The sequence below is a fragment of the Mandrillus leucophaeus genome, unplaced genomic scaffold (assembly GCF_000951045.1).
Source record: "Mandrillus leucophaeus isolate KB7577 unplaced genomic scaffold, Mleu.le_1.0 Scaffold5, whole genome shotgun sequence".
Classification (NCBI taxonomy): Eukaryota; Metazoa; Chordata; class Mammalia; order Primates; family Cercopithecidae; genus Mandrillus; species Mandrillus leucophaeus.
In genome coordinates, this window is record NW_012105364.1 from 368131 (window position 1) to 384273 (window position 16143).

At 41.8% G+C, this 16143-nt stretch overlaps 1 protein-coding gene across 1 annotated transcript in view; it reads right to left on the reverse strand.

The window, feature by feature from the left end:
* The window catches only part of LRGUK (leucine-rich repeats and guanylate kinase domain containing), a 143036-nt gene that overhangs the window by 37043 nt on the left and 89850 nt on the right, over window positions 1-16143 (reverse strand). The gene's annotated exons all lie outside the window — the stretch shown is intronic.

Consider the following 16143-nt stretch of genomic DNA (forward strand, 5'->3'; position numbering starts at 1 on the left):
GACTTCAGAATCACTTATTTTGTTTCCCCCACTCAAATGGGGCTTTGTAATCCCAGCACTTTGGGAGGCTGAGGCAGGCGGATCACTTGAGGTCAGGAGTTTGAGACCAGCCTGGCCAATATGGTGAAACTCTGTCTCTACTAAAACTATAAATATTAGCTGAACATGGTGGCATGTGCCTGTAATCCCAGGTACTCGGGAGGCTGAGGCAGGAGAATCACTTGAACCCGGGAGGTGGAGGTTGCAGTGAGCTGAGATCGTGCCACCGCACTCTAGACTCCAGCCTGGGAGTCCTCCAGGCTGGACTCCATCTAAAAACAACAACAACAACAACAACAACAAAACCATATAGCAAGGGTTTTTCTTTTAAAAAAAAAGGAAAACTAACAAGAATAATTCATACCTACAATGATTAAATGCATATATACATATGATGTAAATACCTGTAAAGTTAAAATCTCTGTAAGTCTTGATACTGAAATATGTAATCACAAAAAAGAGCTTAAAAGAAAACACAATAATCTGCTATCGAATTTTAAATATTTTTAATATGATAGATAATTTGTAGTGGAAAATTAAGACAAAAGTTTAGTTTATTAGGAAGTGCTATCACAAAACTAAAGGTGACAAAAGAAGCTATTTTTCTAGGACAGAATTACATCTTAAAAGTCTTGTCTATCTGTGCTTCTAAGAAAAGAATAATATCAACTAGAAAAATAATAATTTTGCATAGTATCCATGATAATTTTCCATAGCAAAATAAACTTTTAGAGTAGAAAACTAACATAAGTCCAAGGAAATACAGTACTAATGTTGTAGTCATGTTATATAAGGTAAAGTGAATGCATTTATTAAACTATGCTAACAGTGAAGTGCTATATTCTTGAGTGTCTAATCAAAGAAATAATTAGTTAAACAAAAACAACTTCTATATCAAGAAAAAGGAAAACATACACATTTACATTCATAAGAGCAAATAAAGTACAAAAATGTTCTTTTCCAGTAAACTTCATACATTGTAATGTCTTCAGTGGGGGTGAACTAATGGGTCAATATTTGGGCCTTGCATCAAGAATGTTCCAATTAAAACATAGAGCAATAAGGCCCAGAATTCAAAAAAAAAAAAAAAAAAAAGGATAAGTATATAATGAAGTAGTTAGTTGACACTTTAAAGAAGATAAAACACATAGAACAGGTAAATTTCAAGAGTGAAAACTTGCTATATACGATCTGCATTAATATAGAAGAATTTGGGAAAGAAAAGAGGAAAAGGGTAGCAACGATTGGCAGAAAATAGGATATACATCATCAGGAAGCTTCAATACACACTAAAGACTTCCTTTCCTTCTACTAACATGTTCAAATAACTGTATTTCTGATGGAATTTCCACCCAATCCCACACCCTAAGCATGATCTTTGATTGCTAAGGGCTTATCCTTCAAGAATAACATGTTTTTCAAAGATGTTACTTCATTGGTCACTTTCTCCAGCAAAAACATTCTCTGTCTTTCTTCACTTTGCTTTTCTATTTTTATCCTAGGACACCGAGGGGGTATAGATCTGGTAATTGTAGAAGCTGGTCTTTGTCTCAACTGAGTCTCAAAGAGAAAATAAAATATCTACTATCTGGACCAGTGACTTGACAGCATTCACTATCTAACCAATCTGAAACCCAGAATATAAATGATCTTGATTTTATCAATAATGAAATCATAGTAAAAATAATAGATAGCATTTATTGAGCATGTACTATGTGCCAGGTGTTACTACAGGTCTTTCACGTGTGGATCACATGGACATTCATAATAATCTCAGAACTGATGTTTCCCTACTCACTTCTCCAAACTGCAATGCTCCCTATGACTGCCCATTGACAAACCTCTTGGTCTTCGTAATATTTTGCTCAACTACAATTTCTTTCCAATATTACTCTAATCTTACGTTCCTAAATTAAATCAAGGTTGTCACATTTTTAAAAAAGGATTTCCACAAAGACCATCTCATTTACCAAATATTTCCACCCAGCTTGAACAGTGTCATCATCTTTCAATAAACAGGAAATGCAAATATTTTTGCTGCTTTCATGTTAATATGAACACACACTACTCATAGAAGCACTTACTGTGAGCTAGATATTGATCTGGGTGGTTTCCAGTATACTAACTCATTTAATCCCCCTAAAAACACTGAGGTAGGTACTATTATTACCTCCATTTTATACATGAGAACTCTGAAACTTGCCCAAGGTCACATGGCTAGATTGTAATGCAACTGGAATTTTCAAGGATTATTTTGAATTTTAGTGTTATCTGCAATCATGAATTTCTAAGGTTACAATCTGTAATAAAAGGTCTTCAGCTTTTGCAAATCATGACTGCACTCTCATAATCAGTTTTAAGATTAGAGGTTTGATCTTGTAACACCATTTATCTGTCATCAACACAGAAATGGTTAGGCCGTTCTTATCCTCTTCTCTGAATGCCTGGTCAATACAGAAAAGTGATTTCTAGAATTATGTCTTTCAAATTGGACTACGCAATTAAATTCATTTACAGACACACTGTGCTACATACTATATAAATAGTGCAATTATCTGAAGTGGAAATTGGTGGATCTTTTATGGTAATTAGATGATTTTCAGACTTGTCATGGAGCAAAAGGCAAGGAAGTAAGCTGATCAAGATTGTTCTGAAGTGCCTTTTTTTTTAAAAAAAAAAAAAAGCTCTATATAAAATGTATGCATATGAATTTTGGATGTATCTTATCCTGAGCCCCAACACTAAAAAAGAACATAACTGCAAATACACCAGATCCTTGTCCCAGAGCAGAATTCAGTATAAATGATGTCAACCCATCCAACCTCACTTGAAGGTAACCAGAGCAGGGGGGCAGTCTGGTAACAGGCCTCCAAGTAAGGACAACATCAAAGCAAAGCTCTAGGGCACTCAGTGCAGTGTTTTCCAAACTGCAGGTTGCAAACAAAATTGTGAAATCAATTTAGGAGGCCACAACCAGAATATTAAAAATTGAAATTCAGCACCATAGAAAATATCAGTCATCTATCACCATAGTAAGGGTGTTTTATGACACATTTTTTTTTTTTTTTTGCCAGGTATGTATGTGTTTACTGGGTCACGATATTGTAACATGTATACTTCTAATTATGGATCTTGGTCAATAAAACTTTGAAAGCCACATATCTAAGGAGTACTAAGTACATGTAATTTTCTAGTACTAAGCACTACATTTAATAAAACAGGATTCCTCATAACAAACAAATGGAGCCAGTTGCAGTAAGTGGATCTTAGATCATAAAATGAACCTTACATTTTAGCCAGTCAAACTAATCACCCAACATATGAAGACTTTCTGTAAGATTCCCATAACAGAGCATCTAACTTCTGGAGCAAGTCAGTCTGTTCCTCTGCAAATCACCTCTAACTCTTAGAAAGTTCATGATGTCAAATCAAAACAGAATGTAAGGCTATTGCTTTCGCATGACAGTTCTTCAAAGTGTGTGTGTGTGTGTGTTTAAATTTAATTCTATATAACTTTTTCTGAATAAACATAGGTCATGGTAAAAAATTTTAAAAAAATACTAAAAAGCATAGATGGGAAAATAAAAATTATGCAGAATCCATAATCCAGAGCTAATAACTAGAGCCATCCTGGCTCTACCTCCTTAACCTGCTTTCTACTTACTATGCAATAGTTTCCTCCAATTAAATATTCTTCTACGACATGATTATAATGACAACATAACATTCCAGCATATAGTTATACCATAACTTATTTCTAAAATCCCATTAGATAGCTAGATTATTTCTAGATTTTATCATAAAAAAACACTAATATGAACATCCCTGCACATAAGCGATTTCCTTACAATAATCGTCAGATTCGCATTACTAGACTGAAGATATACAAAATGTTAAGGCTTTGACAGAAAATTGTAAAACGTGTCCCAGAAAACTTGTGCCAATTGACTTTCTCTCCTGAGACATAGAAAGTGCCTTTACCCATAGCCTCGCCAACAGTAGACATTAAGTTGTTTTTCATCTGCCAATTCAGTACAAAAAAAAAAGTCTATCCTGCTTAACTTATAATGAGATTAAATACGTTTTGACATATCCATTGGACATTTTTATTTCCTCTTCTGTGAATTTCCCAATCATGCCCTTTGTTCAATTATCTTTTGAGGTTTTGGAAATAACTGATTTAGATCTTTAAATATTTGAGGAAGGCTTTCATGCCAAGAGGCACTATTATCTCCACTGATTTGAATATTAGGTGCCGGTCTTCTTTAAAGGAGTTAAAGATGGTATTACTAACGTAGTAACTATAAGCCACAATGTTTTTTTGCTCCTATAAAGATCACCTTGCTGAACAATATGTCAAATGGGAATGATAGGAACTTTGCAAATATAGATGGAAAATGGCAAATTTTAAACATTGTTATTCTCTGTGTAAAAATCAGAGGTTTCCCTTATACCAAGAAAATCAATAATAGCACTAAAGACCTCTTGTTGATACTCTTTTCCACTCCTTTCCTCCGACCACAAACAAAATGTTGTCCAGTTCCACTGAGTCTAAGACATTAGGAATGTATACTACCAAAACAATAACAGAAACACAAAGAAGTGATAACAAAAATTTGGCTTATCACTTCCCTTTTGTACCCTAACGGAAATGCAACCACAAATGCCTTCAGGAGCCTCAGAAACAGGCGCCCAAAGAGGAAAATTATACATTTCTAAAAGTAATTTTAAATTTGGAAATTCTTCACCTAAATGAGACAAGGACAACTCTAAAGTGCCGCACACCCAGCTCATAGAAAATGAGTAATTATCTTAATTTTCTTCCTCTCTTGCACAATCTGCCCTCCCCGACATCCAAGCTAAATATTTACCTAATTTGACAATTGCTGCCCCACAGCCTTGTTTCAGGCCTAACTTCTTTTCTGGACTACAGCAATAACTTCCCTGCCACCCCTCCTGCTTCCTGTATTGCTCGCCTCAAATTCATCCTCTATACCCCCTCCAGACAGATGCCTCTCAGATACAAATTCAGTGGCTCCCATTGTTAAAGATCAAGTTTCCAAGCTCTTTGGCGTAGCACAAAAGGGACTTTGGATCTATATAGACCTACACCTCTCCTGGCATTCGGGTCCTTAGAAGATGCTATGCCTGCGCGTGCCTCTGCTTAGGCATACGTGGTTCCTTCTGCTAAGAAAACTTCCTCTCCCCATCAGTCTGCTGACTAATTCTGCAACCGCAAAGACTAAGCCGAAGGCTGACCTTCTCTTCGAAGTGTTTCCTGATCCCATGTTTGTATCCCAGGCCAAATTCAGTGTCCTTCCTTGGTATTCTTTTTTTTTTTTTTTTTTTTAGATGGAGTCTGGCTCTGTCGCCCAGGCTGAGTGCAGTGGCCGGATCTCAGCTCACTGCAAGCTCCGCCTCCCGGGTTTACGCCATTCTCCTGCCTCATCCTCCCAAGTAGCTGGGACCACGGGCGCCCGCCACCTCGCCCGGCTAGTTTTTTTGTATTTTTTTTAGTAGAGACGGGGTTTCACCGTGTATGCCAGGATGGTCTCGATCTCCTGACCTCGTGATCCGCCCGTCTCGGGCTCCCAAAGTGCTGGGATTACAGGCTTGAGCCACCGCGCCCGACCAATTCCTTGGTATTCTTATGACAGTCTGGAAAAGTTAACAAATGGATTTTCCTGTCTGTAGGATGCAAAACATAGCCTAGCACACTGTGGGGCCTTCAGATGCCCTAATCACATGGCATTATTAATATAATGAACCCTCTTATCTATCTCCCTTGATAAAAGACAAAGCTTCTTGAAGTATCCTCATCACCTCACCTCATCTAGCAACCATCAGTGTCTGGCACATAGGGTGTGCTCAATAAATGCTTGTTGGATGAATGAACTTTTAGTAAAAATAAACACACTTTTAGTAAAAATAAATGAATGAAATAAATGATATGTTTTCTACAGTTACTGTATTATTTTTATCATGGACAAATCAGATAAATCAGAGGGTAATTACTGGCATTATATATGCTTTTCATTTTGCCAGAGGATTTCTATATCCTGGATTTCTAAAATATCAATTTCTTTTACTGTCCTTGAAATAATATTTGAAATTCATAGTTTCTCAGACACCTCTCTTTTATGTAAGATAACATACATTTACAAAGGCATTTAATCATCAGTTACATTTTTAAATATGAGATACCAAACACAGTTTAGCATGCTGCTGTGTACACAGGAAGTGGTCAATAGATATCTTGTAGCTTTTTAAGAGTCACATCTTGGGTTGTCTGTTTTGGTCACAATTATCCTCTTTTTGGGTGGAATACAGTGTCCATACATAGGAGCTGGTTCAATAGGTATGTCTAAAGGTAACCCTGGGCCCTGCCAGAGTAGATTGGTTTGAGAACGAGTGCCTAAACCAAGCTAGGCCAACAAGACTTTCTCTGGATTAGGATTAATGAACATTCATTCAAATTAATCCCTTTACAGTAGTGGGAGCTTCCAGAGGTAAAATCAGATGTGGGCTTGAGAGCTGCTGGTGGCCTTGTTCCCCGACATGTGCAGAAACTGAAAGAGTCATTTGTAGTCCAAAGAATGAAGCCAACATGGAGAAAGAAACAGAGATGAGAAGTGGTGAGCGTCCCAGACCAGAGTCCAGGAGATGACTAGAGTCCTGGTTATGTTCCACAACTGGCCCCCAGTCTCCCCGAGACCTGCTGTAGCCCTGCCCTTCCCATAGTTTGGTCATATGAAATCTTCTACTCTCTTCTAATAGAGTCACACAAGCTGGCTTAGAGTGGACTTCTATCATTTGCCAGCGAAAGAATCCTGATGGTATGAATAAATGAGCAACTGATTCACTTAAATGTTCTCCCCATTAATTCTTTTAATTGATTCAACCAGATGGTTTGGCATAATAAAGGCATGGGCTAATTTACATGAGATTTCTATTCAGAGAGAGAAGGAAGGTATTCATTTTGAAATATATTTCAAGCAAAATAAGTTTCAGGCAACATATTGCCAAGACAAATCTGAAGCATTTGATCACAGCATCACGCATGCAAAATATGTCCTCTTCCCTACAGAAGATTCCCACAAGTTAACTGTAGGTTTGGAATCTCCAGGAACAGCAAAGGCTTCCTGTCTCAAGAGCTCTTTTTGCTTTGGAACTCCTCAATAATGCAAGAGGGATAAGAAGATTTTCTAGAAGTCTAGAAGCGAATTTTCCTTATGAAGGGAACAAAACTTAATGGCAATATGGCCCTGCTTCAGTCAGAGTTGGAACTCAGGTTGGATTCGTGTCTGGACACAAAGGCTACTTGCTGGCACCAGCCTTCCAGAACAGCTCAATTTGGTGGCAGCAGCTGATCAAGCCGCATCCCTCTGGGACAGCTGCTCTTCCAGGTGTGACAGCAACAGCAGAAGAGGCACAGGAGTGCAGATTGGCTGCCTTCTAGGAATCCAAGGTTTGGACAGCACTGACCAGCCCCTCCACCTATGCTGACCATGGGTTCAGGAGGAAGCCAGTGTGGAGACTCACAGCACACAGCCATAGCTGGTCGTTCTCTGACAGTACTGCCTTGGGGTTCCCAGACCTGAATGAGCTGGTGGCTCCAGGGATGGCTTAAACCTTGGTGCGCTGACTGCCCCTGGTGTTCAGTCTTCCTTTCCAGCTGCCCTGCTCCACAGCAGACACCTGGTTCTGGGGAGTGACGGGGCTTTTGTCCTGTGGCACTGCCCCATGTTTTCAGGTTTGCTTCTCTTTGGTTTGCTGCTTGGAATCAAGTGCATTGTGCGTTTGGACAGAGCTCTCTCTGGCCTGACCTCTCCCTGATGGGCTGGTGTGTCTTTGACAGGCTGCTGGGTTGGGGGCTCACTGTCCTGCTCTGGGGGTTGCGAGGCAATGTCTCTCCTCTGAGACCTGCCCTTTCGATGAACCTGTCCCTTTCTCCCTGGATGCTCTACAGGAGCTGAGCTATCCTGTAGCGACTCCGCAGGGGCCTCTTCCCTCTGGAGGGGTCTCCCGGGTGAGGGCTGCCTCTTCTGAGCTGGCCGATCGCCGTTGACGGGAGTTTTATTTTCTGGAGATAATCCTCCAAAAATCTCTCTTCCAAGATGGCCCTGGTTTGGACACATCTACATTCCAAGGCAGGTCATTTGTGGGGAGGTCGGTATGGGCCCTTTTTCTGGAATTATGTTGTTTTTTATCTTCTTGTAATTGGGTGTCTCTAGGTGATGGCTGGGCATGGGGGGGCTCAGGAATTTCTGGTGTATGGAATTTGCTTCTCTGGTTGCTCGGATCTCCCGAGTTTGTAACAGTTATACACTGAAATACTAGCTTAGACAAGAAACAAGAGAAGGGCTGGGGTTGGGATGGTCGGGCACCGTGGCGGGAGCTGGCTGACGGAGGGGTTCTAGCTGCGAGGCTGGCTGGTGGCTCCCAGGCGGTGCCTCTTCCAGAGGTGCCAGTCCTCCAGCCGTCCCTTTCTGGATGGGGAGGTTTTTTTTCCTAACCCCTGTCTGCTGAAGTGGCCCCTGGTTGTGGGGTGAGGCCTGCATGTCTGGAATCCTCCTCCTGGAGGAGCCGCCTGCTTGGGGAGCTTTCCTTTCCTTTGCAGGCCTTGGATCAGGCTGAGCCCCCGAGCTCTGGGGCAGCCCTGGCTCCGGGAGAGGAACGGGAATGCGAGGGAGCCTCACTTTCTGAGCCGCCTCCTCCAGGATGCGCGGTGCTGCTTGCTCCTGGCTGGGGGGACTGACAAGAGGGAGTTTCACCTCACTGACCTTCTCTTCCTGGACTTGCTGAGGACTGTGGGCTGCCTGGGGGTTCCGATTTGGTGGTGGTTTTGAGTGCGGAGGGCTGATGGGAGGAAGTTTACTGGTGTCTGCTTCCCGGGTTGGTGGAGGCCTGGGAGAGGGAGTCATGGTTTGATCGGAGGTTGTTCCTAAAGCCTCTTCCCTGCTGGGCGATAGGAGTTTGGGTGTGGGCCTCCTGCTCTGGAGGGGAGCCAGCACCTGAGGCTGGGGCAGCCGAGTGGGAGCCAGCCGGATTCTAGAGAGCAAGGTCCCTGGGGCTTCCCTGGCCTGGGGCTGCTTGGTATCTGTTGCTAAGTCTTGGGGATGTGGTGGTTCTGGGTGAGGCTTACTGACCCGGATGGCTTCTGGTTTGGAGGTTTCCTCCTTCAGAGCTTGCTGAGAATCTCCAGCAAGTTTCTGCACCACCTCAGGGTGGGAAGAATCTTCTGGAGGATCATGGTGGGAACTGCTGGGTAGATGTTCGTCTGACTCAATTTCCTCATCCTGAATTCTCTGAGGGCTGAGGGGAGTGGGGCCAGGTGCCTGTGGAGGTTCAGCCAGAGGAGGGCCACTGGGGGTTACCTGGGCCTCCCCTGACTCCTCATCCTGGCCTGGCTGAGGGCCGCTGGACAGGGGAGGGGAAGGGTGCGCAGGAGGCGCCAGGGTAGGGGTGATGGGAGACTGCCCCACCTCACTGGCTTTCACCTCAGGGACATCTGTCTCAGTGGCTATCTGTTTTAGAGGAAGATGTGATTGTTGGACATCCTCTTCTGTCGGGTTTAGGGATAGGTCCTGGGCCTGCTGAGGAAGACCCAGTGCCGATGAACTGAGGTGTTGAGGGGGCTCAGGATTGAGATGGCTGTTAGGAGAAAGCTCTTTTTGATGGGTTTCTCCATCCTGAGCCAGCGGTTGGTTCTGGGCAGGAGTTAGGCTCTGATTTTCTAGGTTCTTGGCATGAATCTGCATTCCAGAGAGATGCTCTGTCATCTGGCCATCTGCTTGCAGTTTTGCCAAGCGCCTGGGAGATGGAACCAGGTGTGCTGGTACCCCAGAGAGAGTCTTCTTGCTAGAGGGAGCTCCTGCTTTAATATAAAAAGAAGTTGACTATAAACAGAAGTTAACTAACTGCTTAGAAATTAATAAGAAAAACATCTTTTCCCCGTTAGATGCACATAGGCCCTTGAAAGGAATAAAATTACACGTATAGGAGAACTAAACCTTCCCTTCTCCTTGAAGATCCTAAGTGTCTATAATTCTCTTATTTTGTGGAACTTAGAACAATTTTAGTCAACTGAAAACATCAACTTCAATGAATAAACATAAGAGGTTTATGTCTGGTTCTCATTCATAGAACCAAAATTTACATCCAGGTTTGTGGGTGGTGAGACATTTTCCAAGTGAATGAGATTTTAAATTTATACCAACTTAGAGTATCGGTGCTGCTTTTGATGGTAGAAGCTAGAGGATGCACATCCAAGCCAGATGAAGTCTCACTGGTTTGTTTCCTTGTTTAACGGCAGCCCCCTTATATAAGCCGTGAGCTCTGTGAAGTGTTATGTCTGTTCACCAATACCTGGCAAAGGGGCAGGAACTGAGGAAATGGGTGATGAATGCAAGAAGGAAGGAAAGAATCAGCGTGACAGAATCACAAGGCACCACGGCTCAGAGCAGCTGTTCCTGAGGACCCCCATCCAGGCTGCTATATCCCCCTACTCACATCCCCAGGCCTCCCCTTGGACTTCCACATCTACCTTGCCTTCAAAAATGGCTCTCAGAGGCCACTAGCAATGCTGGTGTTGCAGAGAGGGGGTCCTCCTCCATTCACCATGACACCAAGTTCTCAGAATGACTGATCTCGGGGACAGTCTCACAGATGCCATCACCCAGCAGGCACTCGTTCAGTGAACTTGTTCACTACATGGATTCTGGGGGCCCAAATACCATCTTACCCCAGTCCTAAGGACATAGCTCTGAAATATGGAGTGGTCAGAGGTGGTACACCAGTCTAGAACAGCCTTGAAGAAGCTAGTTTCAGCTCACTTTGGGGGAGATCTGACCCTGGAACAGCCTTGAAGAAGCTAGTTTCAGCTCACTTTGGGGGAGATCTGATACTCAGAGACTCCAACCCAAATCAGACCTCTGAGGTGACCCGGAGTGATCCATTCCCCAGAGGTAAACCAGGCTCCCAGCCCCCATCCCCTCCACTGACGCAGATGAGCTTGCACTGCTGGGGTCTCACTGAGCCCCTAGTCTGGACACGCACCCTTTGCATCCCATCAAACTGGTGTTCTCTAGGGAGAGGGTGGGACAGGTGGGAGCAAAGAAAGGCATCCCTCGGTGTGGTTTCTGAGGGGATGTCCTGTTCATCATTTGGAACTCCCTAGTTTATAACAGCTATAAACTGAAAGCTTGGACAAGAAACAGGGTTAAATTGAAAAATTAAACTGTGAAAATATCAAGAATAGGCAAACTCATAGAGAAAAGAAAGTAGATTCGAAGTTACCAGGAGTTGAGGGGAGTAACAGTTTAATGGGTATAGAGTTTCTGTTTGGGGTAATGACAAATTTTGGAAACACGTATTGGTGATGGTTATACAACACTGAGAATGTAATTAGTACCACTGAATTGTACACTTAAATGGTTAAATTTTAAAACATACAATTTTATGTTATGGTATGCTTTTTAACCAAAATATAAAAGTAATTTTAAAAGGTGGAAAAATATCAGAACTGTGAAATCCTGTGCTAAAGCTTCTTTTGCTCCTTAATCTCTTGGTTTACTATAATCAGACATACAAGGATGTGTTCCCTACTTTTACAATTTAACAACTGACATAACTTGGCAAATCATACCAGGCCTTTTATTAAAGATAAAGGGAAACTTTATGGACTAGTCAACTGCTCAGTTCTCCTCTGTTTGACTCATCATAACCATCATCATTTCTTTCTACCATTAGTCAGAATAATGATTTGCAAATATAATTTTATTTTATGTTCTATATAGCAAGAACTCAGGGTGATAGTTGGTCCAGCTTTCTAAAAGCTTTACTGGAAGCACTAACTATCCCAGAAGTAGGTTGTTTAGAGACAAATGGAAAGAAAGACATCCCTTAATACTGAGTTGTGAATATAGTTTTTTCCTTATTTTATATAAACTATTTTATTTATTTGTGCTTTTTAAGTTTTTGGGTATTAGAAATAAATGTTATTCACATTACAATAGGGAAAATAAGATGTGTGTATATATATATAAAACATATATATATATAAAAACATATATTTTTTTTTTATTTTTTTTTTTTTTTTTTTTTTTTTTGAGACGGAGTCTCACTCTGTCGCCAGGCTGGAGTGCAGTGCTGCAATATCAGCTCATTGCAACTTCTGACTCCCTGGTTCAAGCAATTCTCCTGCCTCAGCCTCCCTAGTAGCTGGGATTATAGGCACATACCACCACGCCCAGCTAATTTTTGTATTTTTAGTAGAGACTAAGTTTCTCCTTGTTGGCCAGGATGGTCTCAACCTCCTGACCTCATGATCTGCCCGCCTGTGCCTCCCAAAGTGCTGAGATTACAGGCGTGAGCCATCGGGCCCGGTCAATATATATTTTAAATTAAGGGGATATCTGAAGATTTCAAGGGTTTATGATCACTGTGTACCTAAAGTTACTATTTTATACATGCATTAAGTGAAAATTCAATTAATCCATCCATTGGTGAAAGTTTACATTTCTGGGTCCAGGCTGAAAGATGCTGTACTCAGAACTGATAAACCTTGCACTTCCTTTTATCACTCTGTTCCATTCTCATTGTTAAGAGTAGAAATTCAGCTTGTATTCTTAGTTAAAAATTAGCAATGTAAAATTACAAAACATAAAGCTATGTATTACTACTTCAGATATCTGGGAATAATTTTCAGTTTGCATTGATACAGGATTACCACTTTAAGAAATACAGTGGTGTTGGTCATAAGATTTCTGTTTGTACTGAAGCCTAATCCAATTGGGAAAAACCTCAGCTCTGGACAGCCAGATTCTAATAGTGCACCATGACATTATATATAGGTTTTTATTTTAAGAAATTGGAGCTCAAAATTATTCCTCCAATCAAGTTAATGGTTATTGGTTAGATTTAGAATAGAAAACCAAGGCTTCATATTTCTAGTCCAGTTTTCTAATTGCTCAGAAAAGCTGTCTTTCACAGAATCGTAAATATTTTTTATTTCAATTTCTTCCTTTTGACAGCTTAATTATTTTTAAAAAAATTCATTATACTAAAACTATTGTTTATTTCTAGAGGTCCCATTTATATGAGTAATGTGTTTATACACATACATCTAAATTATAGAACTTAAAATCAGAGTGACCCAGCTCAGAGCAGGAGCAATGAGGTGAAGCACCAGCTGGGCACATGACTGTGACTCTGCTGGGGCTCTGGGTCCCTTCCTGGGGAGTACTGATGAGAGGTGAGGCCAGCTGGACTTCCTGGGTCAAGTGGGGACTTGGGGAACTTTCCTGTCTTACAAGAGGATTGTAAAACACACCAATAAGTGCTCTGTAAAATGCACCAATTGGCAGGATTCTAAAAGTAGCCAATCGCAGGGAGGATTGAAAAAAGGGCACTCTGATAGGACAGAAAGGGAACATGGGAGGGGACAAATAAGGGAATAAAAGCTGTCCACCCCCACCAGCAGTGGCAACCCACTGGGGTCCACTTCCATGCCGTGGACACTTTGTCCTTTCGCTCTTCACAATAAACCTTGCTACCCCTCACTCTTTGGGTCCGTACCATCTTTAAGGGCTGTAACACTCACCATTAAGGTCCACAGCTCTACTCTTGAAGTCAGCGAGACCGCGAACCCACCTGCAGGAACCAACTCCAGACACACTGACACTCGTTTTAAGGTAATTATGGTTGTCCCTGCTCTCGTGTACTGAACCTGTAAACATCTGGCCCCAAGTCCTTGGCACCTTGTTCACAGCCCTGAGACTCAGGAAGAACATCGGCTCTCCTTCTTGTCCCACTAGAGACATCATTAAATGTGTATTAACAAGGACCATGGCCATCAGAACTTTTTAGATACTCACTTGAATAATGTCTGGCCTCTACAATGTTACTTTATGTGCAAGCTTATCCTTAAACCCATAAGTGGAAAAAGTAACATCCTCAGCAAATTAATTGTCTAGATAAGATAAAGTGGTTGGCTTCAGAAAACACATTGTTTTTCAAAATACTAAACATGCCAAAAAAACAAAGGGGCCTTGAGGCTAGTGATTTGATACATTAATTACAAATCTGCCTACCTACCTTTTAAAGATGGAATTCTATTAGTCAATAACTAGATGGCTCAGTTTCAGTTATGAAATGTAACTGAGAGCTATCACATTTTTACAAATTCAGTAATTCACACTTTTCATTGAATCAGCCAAGCCTGACCTCATTCGTCCAAATAAATAAAATTTCATTATACCCGTTAAAATCAAAGTCTATTTTTCTATGCACACATTATCTGGTCTATTAATTTACCAAATGGCAACTGCACCCAATAGCCAGTGTTCCTGATAGTTGTAGAATAAGAAAAGATACAGAGATGGACTCTCACTGGCTGTTGAGGCAAAGTCTTGTTCAAGCCCCACTAGTTAGTGGCAATCTCAGATTGAGAAACACACTGTTCTCAGTGACTCAGAGCTGGTCAGGCTCAGCGGGGACTGATTCATGTTTATCCAAACCCACAAGAGGCTGATTTAAAAGCCAGTACACCAATTAATTAATTTACAATGGAGATAAGCCTGGCTCAGGGATCAGGGCAGGGTGAGTAACGTAGGGTACAGCCCCCACAGGAGCAGGTCCACCTGATGGGACCAAATTAAAGATCAGAAGGTTGCTTGATTAGCAAAGAATTAAGGCAAGGGGAGCCAGATTTCCTCAAGAGAAACTTCTACTGAGCTACAGAAGCCTCATTAGGTACACTACACAGTCCTTCTCCATAGTGATGGCTTTCTAAAGAACCGACGCCCAGTGCAGAGATTCCGAGCAGGGCTGGATAAATACACTGACACGCTCCTAATCTAATGTCCCCCAATCCTCCCTTCGTAGACTGAGCATAGTCCTCCAGTCCTCCATTGCTGTCTATTTTCAGACAGGTCAGACTTTCTCCAGGAACATTCTAGTCAGCAGGTCATACCCTGGTCGCTTCATCTCCTATAGACATATGGAGAAGGAAATTCTCAGCCATTATCTGTTGATTTTTACCAGTTTCACATTGACCTTATTCCAAAACACCAGGGGCCCTCAACCTGGGAGAAGTGTGCAAAATTACAAAAGAGCATTGATTTGAAGTCTGGCAAGATCATGACCTGCCCTGCCTCAGTCTGGCAGGATGCAACCTGGTAAACAAAATCCTGTTTGGGCAAAAAGTCACAACTGCTAAAACGCAAAGCTGAACATACTTGCAAAACAGCCAGGGTCTCGGGTTAACATTTCACAATATTCAGTGTGTGAATGGGGTTCAGTCCATCAAGGGAAAGTTTTAAAATTTACTATGGTGGCAAAATACACATAATACAACATTGACTATCTTGACCATTTTTTTTGCTTGTTTTTGTTTTTGAGATGAAGTCTCGCTCTGACGCTAGGCTGGAGTGCAGTAGCGCAATCTTGGCTCACTGCAACCTGCTACTCTCTGATTCAGGCAATTCTCCTGCCTCAGCCTCCTGAGTAGCTGGGATTACAGGCATACAGGCATGTGCCACCATGCCTGGCTAATTTTTGTATTTTTAGTAAAGACAGGGTTTCACCATGTTGGCCAGGATGGTCTCTATCTCCTGACCTCGTGATCCACTCGCCTCGGCCTCCCAAAGTGCTGGGATTAGAGGCATGAGCCACCGTGCACGGCCGTCTTAACCATTTTTAAGTGCCCAGTTCAGTGGCATGAAGTGTATTCACACAGTGCCACCATCACTATCATCCATCCTCAGAACTCTTCTCATCTTCCCAAACTGAAACTGTAACCATTAAACCACTCCCATTCCCTAGCCTCTGGCAACTACCGTTCTTCTTTCTGGCTCTATGAACTTGACTATTCTAGATACCTCATGTAAGTGGAATCATAAAATAGTTGTCCTTTTGTGACTGGCTCATTTCATTTGGCACAGTATCTTCAAGGTTCATCTATGTGTAGCATGTGCCAGAATTTCCTTCCTTTTTTAAGGTCAAATAAAATTCTATTTTATGGGTTCCTTCCACCTTTCGGCTATTGTGAATAGTGCTGCTAAAAACATGGGTGTGCAGCTCTCTTTTTGAGACTCTGCCTTC